The 12792-nt window shown below is 44.5% G+C and overlaps 1 pseudogene; it reads left to right on the forward strand.

Moving 5' to 3' along the window:
• The first annotated feature begins 11718 nt into the window (after positions 1-11718).
• On the forward strand, positions 11719-12536 carry LOC147978457 (uncharacterized; annotated as a pseudogene).
• The last annotated feature ends 256 nt before the right edge of the window (positions 12537-12792 follow it).

Raw genomic sequence — 12792 nt, forward strand, 5'->3', positions numbered from 1 at the left:
CTCCTCTGTTCCTGTAGGGGGCAGGGAGAGGAGGAAGAAGACAGGGGCCAGGTGGGCCCCCCTACGCGTGGGACCCCGTGGGACCCGCACGTTAGCATTGACCAGCCCTGCCACTGTTCAAATGGATAAGGTGAAAGCGTATTTCTCTGATTATGTTTTCACTTTTTCTGTTCAGGCCCCTGGTTGAAAATATTTTCATTATAGATGGGTCCCTGGCAGAAAAACATCCATATCTTTTTAACCGTAGCTCCAAATGAGGTGAAACCAACGCTCACTTCTTCGTTTCGTCAAGCCCATTTTGTTGGTCATGCTTTCACTATGGTTTGACACTGTGAAAATGACCATTATGCCCTTGCCCTTATTCAGCCCTCTCTGAGAGAGTACGATTTCCGGCGATTCTTTCCGCGAGCTTCTGACACTTTCTCCCGATGATTTCTTCATCCCCAGGCAAGCCACAATACCCACTTGCATGATAGTCATGCAGTAGCCATGGTTTTCAACTTGAATCTTTATTAAATATTTTCTTGTTGAAAAGATGGTTATCTTTATTCCGGTAATGTTTAGATTTGCATGTCCACTTTTGTGCTATGTTGTCTTGTACTCTGTCATCATGTTATACCTGCTAGTATTTCCTTTCATATGTTTATGCTTGCTAGTAGTACATGTTGATGTTGGTAATGGTCGTGCTAGTCATTATGCCATGCTTAGTGGATATGATTTATTGTTGATATGGTGGATAGTTATGTGATACCCTCATGATTATGTTGATATCATGTTCATGCATTTTATCATGGCTCAACATATTTGCATTCAACTTAACCGGATTAAATTGAACTTGAACACCTGTTGGGTGAGTCATGGTGCCGCTGAAACGATACTGACCACTGCAACCACGCTTACCGATATGGGACGGTCCTAACTGGGTCTATTATCGTGCATCTCACTGGTGCCTCCAACGAGGGAAGGTTATGGGCGCGTGCTACCCTGATCAGGTAGGCGGACATAAGCCTTGTGTGCCAGTTGTTGAGTTAAGTGTTTGGGTCCCAGAGTGGATCATTGCCACGACGGTGGTTTTGAGGTGTCTTGAGGTAGGCACAGGGCCACCCATGACTTAGCCCAGAGGGGAGTTAGTCAGAGTGGCCGGGAGAGTGTCATGGGAGTAGATCGGTTTTGCCGGAACGCCGTTGGTCCACCCGAATGGGAGTGTGAGGCCATGGGTTCCGTAGTGTGGGTACAATGTACTACCTCTGCAGAGTGTATATTAAATCTATCGATAGCCACGCCCGCAGATAAGGGCCCAGGTCGAAAGTAGGTCACACCATGTGTCAACAGTAATAAGAATAATGTGCTTAATAACAATGAGATAAGTTGGTTGTGATCGCCGTAAGGATCACGGGCCATTTATTGGTCGGGTTGTGATCGTCGTAAGGATCATGGGCCAAGTATTGGTCGGGTTGTGATCGCCGTAAGGATCACGGGCCAAGTGTTGGTCGGGTTGTGATCACCGTAAGGATCACGGTGGTATCAAGGATACCGAGTTGTTGTATATTCGTGATGTTGTACGAGAATCGTGGGTAAAGGTCAAGCTCCTTGTGGTCATTTAATGATTACTACAGCATTGTTTATACCAAGCTTGATTTGATCCTGAGATGATCGTGTGATGTCCGAGGATGGTAAGTGATGCATGTGTTGGTTACGAGGTAACCCGAGCAGAATAAGTGGTGCATGTAGTGTCATCATGTTGCATGCTAGTATTGTCAAATTAATATGTTCATGTTGTGTGAGCCGTATCATGTTCATCTTGTTCATGCTATAATGTTCTGATGATATCATGATAATTCCTGTTTAACCAGTAATTGCCATGCCGTTGTATGTATTGAATGCTTCTGGTTATTGTGAGCTTGCAAGTACATTCAATGTACTAACCTGGCGTGTCATGCCAGCTTGCAGGTCATGCCGGATTTGATTGCTTGCTTGTCGTGGTTTCCGTTCGTGTGAGCTAGGATAAGCATTCCAGCCAGAGTCCCTGCGGAGTGGAGTTCACCACCGTCTTCGTTGTTCCGCTGCTAGAGTTATTCCGCTGCTTCGAGTTGTTCTACTGCTTGCATAGAGCAACTGAGGATGGCGTGGTGTCGCCTTACCGATGTTATTCATTATAATATCGGAGACCTTGTATTCATATTCATGTAATAATAAAGAGCTGGTTTGATCTATGCTAAGCAGTGCTGTATTCCAGAAGACTTCATCTTGATCTCTCGGCCGGAATACGTGGCGTTTCGGTTTTCTCTGAGCCGGGTTGCCACAGGCTTGGTATCAGAGCAGGTCTGGCTGTAGGACGCCCTAGACCGCGCAAACGTTAGAAAGTGGTAGTATAGAGTCTGGTTTGTTGATTGCACTTGATTGCTGCATTTGTTTGTTGCATAGCATGCATATAGCATTATTATTTGTTACTAACGGTTTATCTGGTGAGTGTAGCTGGCATCGGTTCGGATCCACTACAGCTCAACCTTTGCATTTCTCTAGTTCCTTTTTCTTTTGGTGTTTGGTGTCATTTCTGTCGAAGCAGAGTGATGCCAAGTGATCCCGACACTGTTTGCAAAAATGGTGCTCCGGTATAGCACCGATGTCTTTCTTTCAGTCCCGTCTATCGTTTCGGGGATGGACATGCTTCTATCCCAGATCGTTCTTTTATTTTGTCGTGTTGGCAACCCTTAATGATCTTAGTTATCAAGAAAGGGCAATGTTAGCAGCCTCAGTTTTTCCCCGCAATCCTATTTCTTGGACGAGTACGGATCTTTTTCCGTCCGCTTGATAGTAATGTAGTTGCGACCTTCGTGTCCCACTACATGATTACCGAGTACGTCCTGACCTCCGAGCTAGTTCAGGTTGCCACCTGGCTAAGCTAGCACTTGGTGTAGCGCTATTTACACCAATTCTTCCACATATTTATTCATCCTCGTGCACATCGTCACAGCATGTTAGATCGTAGTTCCGGAGATTCCGCGAGATTTGTGTGCTTAGGTGTGCATGCATATTATTGTGTGAGTAGCAGTAATATGTGATGATTGCTTGATTAATTATATTAGTAGAATGCTTGTGTGCTTTTGTTTTAGTCGTTTCTGTTGTTCCTTTCTTTGGGACTTCGGTGTTACAAATTTTTGCCCTATTAAAGTTGCTCGTTAGCCGACACCGGACCCGAAGAGTCAGCAAGAAATGCATATATTTGGAAATTCAGCTAAACAAAATGGAATTATCAGCAGACTGCAGTGAAATTGGGAATATCTTGTCGGGATGCAAAAGAAAACCTGGATGGACCGTCAGTATCAAGTTTGCATTAGCGTGCACTCATCACCACAAAATGATTAAATCAGCAAGAAGATAAATTGTGTGCAAGGTTGACAGAATATTATCAAAGGTATGGCTCAGATACATGTTTAATTTTTCGTTGAGGATAATTTTGGAACTCGATGTACCTGGAAGCAAGCAAAAATATGGCATATACTCAGAAAGGAGGATAGTCCTGCAAAACCCCGTTTCATGCAAGGAATCAACATCAGAAATATTAAAATGGTATGTATATGTGGAAATTGTTCCGCATATCACAATGAGAAGCTTCTGGTGTAAGCAACCCAATCTTCCCTCGCAAGATACCCAAGAGGCTTCCAAGGCAAGATTCATCTATCTTCCTCATGGATGACTTCTCGCGCAAGGTACTCTGCCTTCTTCAGTAAGCAACTGCAAAAGCTTCCAGCATAAGGTACTGAGTCTTTCCCCAGCAAAGTATTTAAGGGGGTAAGCTTCTGAAGCACGATACCCAGTCTTCTTTAGCAAGTTGTCCGATGAAAGTTTTGAGCACAAGCCAGCAAATATTCCTCAGTAAGACATTGGTACAAGGTAGTATGCTGTGAATTGACAGCATATGGCAGTGAATCCCAAGAATCAGATCGGCAACATTTTGGTCAGAATCAAGAATCAGTCAGAATACACGTCTGTCTCGGAATCAGGTCCTCATATATATGCAATGAGCATACCATCAAGATCTTACAAGTCACTTGGATGAGGATCTGACAACCACATGAGGATGGTTAATAGAAGAAAGCCAGTATACACTATAGTGTGACAAAGGATTATGAAGACTGACGACATTAATGAGCTCAATACAAGTACCCGTGAACCTGGAAAATGATCCTGATGAGCCCTTGTCCCCTTTTTCTCCAATGACGGCACCACGCCTGTGATCTTAGCTGTTTCTAGCTATCCGGGGTGGATGCCTATTTTTGTTTCTCTCTTCAACAACTGTCACGAGTTCTGAGCTGCTTTTCGGCCGTCTCGTACAGCTGTTGAGTTTCTTTTTGTGACAGTAGCCCTATAGCTGCTTTTTAGCTATTTTAGGGAGCTGCCACCTTCTTCTTATCGACCCGGTCTCATGCTCTGAGCTGCTTTTCGGCCGCCCTGAGCCGTGGTTGAGTTATTTTAGTAATGTCCTAGATCTGAGTTGTAAAGACCGTTCTGGTGGCTACTGATTTATTTGCCAATTTGCTGCAAGGGTTTCGGATGATCATTTCCCAACAATCAGAACTCGAGAGGTGTTGAACCTGCCATTTAATGGGTTACCCTATCAGAAAAATGAGGATAAACTACAATTGCTGAAAAATTGCACCGACGGTACCTATGGTCATACAAAGAAACTATATGGCCTAGCTCTTTCAGCCAAAGATCCAGACCAAGAAAACGATAATGAAGGAGCAAGACCAATGATGCAGGTATGAAAATTGTACACGACCCCCATGGTGCAGATCCCCCGGACAGTCTAAGTCGGTATTGATCCACATGGATATGCCTACAGCATGAGTAATCGGCATGAGGAATAACAATCTCAAAGCCCGAGTCCTCACTTATACGAATCATCATGGATAGCCTGTCGTGAACAATTTTTTTCCTTCAGAACCGCTGTCAGTTAAGTCTGCAGATATTATCATACAGGCCAAACCCTTTATGCCGGCCGCGACAGGAGACAATCAAATATTTGGTACGGATCCGATACTCACGACAGTGGAACCGGTTAAGATGATTCAAAAACTTCTGCGATGAGTCAGAATCTGTCAAGAAATGGTTATGTTTTAACTCACTGTTTGGAACCCAAAGGACCTACATTTAGTGGAGAAACCCAATGCAATGAGTCAGAGCTTGAGTTTTCATCAAAAAATTCTGATCATCATTACATGAAAGGTTGTCACTGCCGGGTGGCACACCCAGCAGAAATCACTTTTGGATTTGTGAGACGGACATATATTTCAATCGTGATAATTAAATCACACTCAGCTAGTCAGCAGATCTAAAAAGAAATTGGAACTTGTATAAGCATGAACAAGCAAGGTAAGATCTGCCAGAATGTGGATACAGTAAAGAAAACCACCCAGGGCCAGTCAGATAAAAATTTAGTGGGAACAACAATAAAGGAGAAAGGATACCCGAGTTGGAAATGGATTCCTTAAGTCAGAATATTCATACTAGTTCCCTGAGTAACCAAATCTCGAGGATGAGATTTCTTTAAGGGGGTAAGGTTTGTGACAGCCTGATTTTTGGCCCTTTCTTTTTCTTTTGTTTTTCCGAGGTTTTTGCCTGAGTTTTCTTTTTTACGTGGCTTTGTGGTCTGGAAACTGAAGAAGATGCCCTCTTCTTTGCTTCCAGAGTGGCTTGTCATTCCCAAATCTTTCCATAGACCCTGTCATTTTCATCCTAGCCCAAATCCCAATATTCTTTTTTGTTGGGAATATTCCTTTTCTATTAAAGGAATAACTCAAATTTCCCTAGGTTGTGAAGCAACCTATATTTCCATCACTCCAAAAATCCCAAATAATTGTCATAAATTGTTTGGGTCATATATTGATCAAATATGGCAAAACTTTTCATTGCCATGTTCAAAAATAATTCCCCAATATTCCTTTTTCTATTCTGCCCTAAATGGCACTTTGTGAAGGAAGTGTCATTTATATTTCTCCTAGTGGCTCCCAACCTTTTTGGGAATGTTTATATGTCCAAATAATTGCCCCATGAACAAGTTCAAATTTATTTGCCTAGCCAATCTTCCTTAGTGAATTTTCAAAGTTTCTGTCAAACAGAAGGCTTTGTGAAGGAAGTACTAGCTAGGAGTACCCAAATGAGTTGAACTTTTGTACACTCCTTAATGTGCTCATATTAAACCCTTCCACCCATTTGCAGCCACATCCAATCAATCATGTGAGCACAGGAGAAAATCTTTGTTTCTGGCAATATTTTCAGGTTGTGAAGCAAGATTATTTTATATTGCTTCAAAAATCCTGATAAATTACCAGATCTTTCCTATATCCATAAAACATCTCTCCACCAAATTTGGCATCATTTCATTGATCCATTTGATCACCAAAATTATTTCAAGTTTCTGGTCAGCAGAGATGTTTGTGAAGCAAGTACCAGTTTGGCTTTGCCAAATTGTATGATACTTGGTGAGCATCTTCATATGACCAAATGACTCAGCTTTGCCCAAGTGGACACTCCATGTGAGAGCATCATCATGATCTTCATTTCTGGACCAAAAATGCAGTTGTGAAGCAACTATATTCATTCTTGGTCCATTTCCCCTCAAAACTTCCAGGATCATAGTCCCTCCATAGATAAACACCCCAGACAACTTATTTGGCCCATAGCATATCCCTGTTGATCACACTGAGCTGATAAAGTTTACAGCAGTAAACTTCAGAGCTTACTAACCTTTTAACCGTAGCCTGTTTAACCAAGTTACCACCGTAGTTACAACCTACCCAGGAAGGACTAACCCCCAGACATGGTTTGGCATCACTTGTGGCACTGTGTGCACCAGTGCACGCGGTGACCACCGCTTTGGCATGCCATGAGCGTGTCCAGAGCACTGTTTGTGCTGGACCCCCTCCTCCTCTCGCCGTATTCGCGCTCGTGAGCATGTTCATTGTCTTCCTCTCATCATTGCCGTTCCCCTGGACCCCTCTCTCCCCTTCGTCCGCTTGCTCACCAACGCTCGCCGCCGCGTGAACACGAGCGTACAGTGGCGTTTTGGATCCGTTCGTCGCCGTCGTCTTCCTCCCTGCGCCCCCTTGGCCTCCTCTGCCCCGTGAGAGCCCCCACTGCTCCTCCTACGTTGTTTGCCCCCGAGTCCATGCGTGCGAGCATGCGTCGAAGGCACTGGACACGCGTCTGCGGCAGTGCCAGCGCGGCCTCCTCGTCCTGCGGCTATATAAGCCCTCCCCGAGCCTCTCCGAGCTCACCACTGGCCTCCTGCACCTCCACTAGCCCCGCCCATGCTCTTTCACGAGCCAGAGAACCTTTCCTCGTCACAAACCATCACCATGGCCGCCGCAAAGCTCGGCTCAAATTCGAGCTCCCCGGTCCCCTGCTCCACCCACTGACCTCACCCGAGCCTTCCTCGTGCCCTGTAGAACTTCTCCACCACCCACCCTCTCGCCGGAGCCACGCTTGGCCGCCGCCCTTCGAACAGCCGCCGCCGCCTTGTCCTCTGTTACCCCAAGCCGCGGCCGCCCTATTCTTCCTCAGCCGGGCGTGAGACGGCTGGAGCAGCCCGCCCCATCGCCGGCAGCGCGCTCCTCCCGTGCCTCCTCTGTTCCTGTCGGGGGCAAGGAGAGGAGGAAGAAGACAGGGGCCAGGTGGGACCCCCTGCGCGTGGGACCCCCAGTCAGCCTCCCAGCGCGTTGACCCCGCGGGCCAGCGTGGATAAGTGACGGGCGCCACCCCGCGGGACCCGCATGTCAGCATTGACCAGCCCCGCCACTGTTCAAATGGATAAGGTGAAAGCCTATTTCTGTGATTATGTTTTCACTTTTTTCTGTTCAGGCCCTTGGTTGAAAATATTTTCATTACAGATGGTCCCTGGCAGAAAAACATCCATATCTTTTTAACCGTAGCTCCAAATGAGGTGAAACCAACGCTCACTTCTTCGTTTCGTCGAGCCCGTTCTGTTGGTCATGCTTTCACTATGGTTTGACACTGTGAAAATGACCATTATGCCCTTGCCCTTATTCAGCCCTCTCCGAGAGAGTACGATTTCCGGCGATTCTTTCCGCGAGCTTCTGACACTTTCTCCCGGTGATTTCTTCATCCCCAGGCAAGCCACAATACCCACTTGCATGATAGTCATGCAGTAGCCATGGTTTTCAACTTGAATCTTTATTAAATATTTGCTTGTTGAAAAGATGGTTATCTTTGTTCCGGTAATGTTTAGATTTGCATGTTCACTTTTGTGCTATGTTGTCTTGTACTCTGTCATCATGTTATACCTGCTAGTATTACCTTTCATATGTTTATGCTTGCTAGTAGTACATGTTGATGTTGGTAATGGTCGTGCTAGTCATTAGCCATGCTCAGTGGATATGATTTATTGTTGATATGGTGGACAGTTATGTGATACCCTCATGATTATGTTGATATCATGTTCATGCATTTTATCATGGCTCACCATATTTGCATTCAAGTTAACCAGATTAAATTGAACTTGAACACCTGTTGGCTGAGTCATGGTGCCGCTGAAACGATACTGACCAGTGCAACCACGCTTACCGATATGGGACGGTCCTAACTGGGTCTATTGTCGTGCCTCTCACCGGTGCCTCCAACGAGGGAAGGTTATGGGCGCGCGCTACCCTGATCAGGTAGGCGGACATAAGCCTTGTGTGCCAGTTGTTGAGTTAAGTATTTGGGTCCCAGAGTGGACCGTTGCCACGACGGTGGTTTTGAGGTGTCTTGAGGTAGGCACAGGGCCATCCATGACTTAGCCCAGAGGGGAGTTAGTCGGAGTGGCAGGGAGAGTGTCATGGGAGTAGATCGGTTTTGTCGGAACGCCGTTGATCCACCCGAATGGGAGTGCGAGGCCATGTGTTCCGTAGTGTGGGTACAGTGTACTACCTCTACAGAGTGTATATTAAATCTATCGATAGCCGTTCCCGTGGATAAGGGCCCAGGTCGAAAGTAGGTCACACCGTGAGTCAACAATAATAAGAATAATGTTTTTAATAACAATGAGATAAGTTGGTTGTGATCGCCGTATGGATCACGGGCCATTTATTGGTCGGGTTGTGATCGCCGTAAGGATCACGGGACAAGTATTGGTCGGGTTGTGATCGTCGTAAGGATCACGGGCCAAGTGTTGGTCGGGTTGTGATCGCCGTAAGGATCACAGTGGTATCGAGGATACCGAGTTGTTGTATATTCGTGATGTTGTACGAGAATCGTGGGTAAAGGTCAAGCTCCTTATGGCCATTTAATGATTACTACGGTATTGTTTATACCTAGCTTGATTTGATCCTGAGACAATCGTGTGATGTCCGAGGATGGTAAGTGATGCATGTGTTGGTTACGAGGTAACCCGAGCAGAATAAGTGGTGCATGTAGTGTCATCATGTTGCATGCTAGTATTGTCGGATTAATATGTTCATGTTATGTGAGCCGTATCATGTTCATCTTGTTCATGCTATAATGTTCTGATGATATCATGATAATTCATGTTTAACCAGTAATTGCCATGCCGTTGTATGTATTGAATGCTTCTGGTTATTTTGAGCTTGCAAGTACATTCAATGTACTGACCTGGCGCGTCATGCCAGCATGCAGGTCATGCCGGATTTGATTGCTTGCTTGTCGTGGTTTCCATTTGTGCGAGCTAGGATAAGTGTTCCAGCCAGAGTCCCTGCGGAGTGGAGTTCACCACTGTCTTCGTTGTTCCGCTACTAGAGTTATTCCGCTGCTTCGAGTTGTTCTGCTGCTTGCATAGAGAAACTGAGGATGGCGTAGTGTCGCTGTACTGATGTTATTCATTGTAATATCGGAGACCTTGTATTCATATTCGTGTAATAATAAAGAGCTGGTTTGATCTATGCTAAGCAGTGTCATATTCCAGAAGACTTCATCTCGATCTCTGGGCTGGAATACGGGGCGTTCTGGTTTTCTCTGAGCCGGGGTGCCACATAATAATAGTGCAAGAGTGCCGTGGACTAACCTGGAATTTGCAAGCATTTTATTCAACAGGAGAAGATAATGTAATATGGGCTCTTTGTTAGATCAACAATAGTGCAAATGAGAGCCACTCAACATTTTCATTGTGGTCTTCTTCTCGGTATGACTCAAAGAAAAGAAAAGAAAAGAAACTCGGAGAAACACACTGAAATATTTTTGGAGTTTTTGGTTTGCTTGAAAAAAAGCAAAAAAAGGGGAGAACAAAAACGAGAAAAACTATTTACACGGGAAAGCTCCCAACAAGCAAAAGAAGACCAAGGAAATCTTTTTGGGTTTTCTTTTTTAGTGCTATAGCTAACTACCCTAGAAAGAAAAATAAAAAAGAAGTAGGAAATATTTTTGTATTTTCTCAAGGTTTTTCAAACACACAAGAAGAAGGCGAGAAAATAAATTTAACATGGATAATACAATGAAAAAGTGTGGACACCGACAACTGGAATGAAATGTGTGCACATGAATATAATGTCGGTCGAAAACACGTACTCCCCCAACCTTAGGCTTTTGGCCTAACTTGGTAATCAATAGTCGAAGAAACCATGGGGTCCCATGTCGAAATGCTGAGGAGTGGGCACCTATGGATCCCACTACTAAGGCTCCGCCTGTGCTGCAGCTAGGTTGTTTCGGTAGGCGATGATATCCGCAGGCATAATCCCGTATCCACCCCTGGCAATAGGATCAAACAAAGCAGGTGCAGACAATGGAATATTATCACGAGTTTCCACACTGAAAACTAGGTTATAAGGAATGGGAATGTTAGGGTAACCGCGTGCAATAAACTGGTGGTGTCCCATGGTCGCGCGATCTAGGTAAACCTTGGGCAAAGGATGATCATGCTGACGTATATGAATGTTAAAGCGACTAGCCAAGCGAGTAGCTGATACGTCCATTTTGCATCATGTTTTTTTACTGTTGTTTATAATGTTTTTATCCATAATAACGCTTTTTGGAGTAATTCTAATGCCTTTTCTCTCATAATTTGCAAGGTACACACAAAGAGGGAGAATTCCGGCAGCTGGAAATCTGGACCTAGAAAAGCTACGTCATGCTACCTATTCTGCACAACTCCAAACAAGCTGAAACTTCACGGAGATTTTTTATGGAATATTTTAGAATTATTGGAGCAAATAACTATCAGAGGGGGCCCACCAAGTGGGCACAACCCACCTGGGCACGCCAGGGAGCCCAGGTGCGACTTGGTGGATTGTGCTCACCCAGGCCCACCTTCGGTGCCCATCTTCTGGTATATAGGTCATTTTGACCTAGAAAAAAAATAAGGAGAGGACTTCCGGGACGGAGCGTCGCCGTCTCGAAGCGGAACTTGGGTAGGAGCACTTTTGCCCTCTGGCAGAGCGATTCCGCCGGGGGAACTTCCCTCCCAGAGGGGGAAATCATCGTCCTCATCATCACCAACAACTCTCCCATCTTGGGGAGGGCAATCTCCATCAACATCTTCAACAACACCATCTCATCTCAAACCCTAGTTCATCTCTTGTGTTCAATCTTTGGTATTTTGTATATGCATCATCTTTATGCAACTAATGAATGACATTATGTTTCATGTTGTTTCTCAAACTTAATATTGTATTTTTTTTCTGTTATGTACAATTTTTATTTCTTTGTAGAACCATGGCCGAAGAAGTAAGTACAAGGAGGAGGAATTGCTGCACATGGGATGATGAGATGGATGATGCATTGCTTGAAGTCTTAGTTGAGCATCACAACAAGGGTGACCATGCCCAAAATGGATGGAAACCACATGTGTACACGCATGCCATAAGGAATGTGAAGGACAAGTGCAATAACGATATCACAAAGGATAACATAAGTGGAAGGATGAGGACTTTGGATCATCACTATGAGGTCATTAGCAAAATCCTTTCTCAAAGTGGTTTCGGCTGGGATTGGACCAATAATAGGCTATCAATGGATAGTGATGATGTTTGGGCTAAATATGTGGAGGTAACCATGCATCATGAATACACATTATGTATGTAGTTTGCATAAGTAGAATAACAAGGCAGTAGCTTTACAAGTTTGTGTTTATTGTGCAAGCTAACAAGGCAAGCAAGGAGATAAAGTCTTACAAGACCAAAGTAATCAACAACTAGGAGTCCATGTGTGTCGTATATTCAAAACACCATGCTAATGGTGAGGGTGCGAAGACAGGTGCTGAGATTGCTGCAGAGCCATTAGAAGAACCAATTGAAGTCTCTCCAGAAGTAGCGCCAAAGAGGCAGCGAATAGGTGATGCTATTCTTTGCATGCTTGGAGATATGAAGAAGGACTTAGTTGATGCTTTCAGGACAACTGAGCCCAGTCCTCTACCAAAGGTTACCACACCCGCTGAAATACTTGATGCACTTAGGTTGATACCTGATTTAGCTGAGCAAGATATGCTTCGATGTTACGGGATGTTGGTACTCAATGATCGCCTATTTCAAGCTCTGAAGGAGCTGCCCATTACCATGAGGAAGACATGGTTGCTAATGTTGCCTTGAAGATCGATGCTTTTATGTGTTGTTGAACTTTGAACCATCTATTTTATGTCATGTTGAACTTTGAACTATGTATGTACTGCCTTGTTGAACTTGGAACTATGTATGTACTGCCACGCACTGTTTATGTCAAGCATTTGGACCTATCTTCTAAATTGTTGTGATTTATATCATGTATGACACCATATTTGAGACTACATGCTATTTGTTATTGTTTCAAATTTTGTGTTATGTTATCTAAAAAATATTGTTGTCATTG

This window comes from Triticum urartu, chromosome 3A (assembly GCF_056163025.1).
Source record: "Triticum urartu cultivar PI428250 chromosome 3A, HENAU_Tu73, whole genome shotgun sequence".
Taxonomy (NCBI): Eukaryota; Viridiplantae; Streptophyta; class Magnoliopsida; order Poales; family Poaceae; genus Triticum; species Triticum urartu.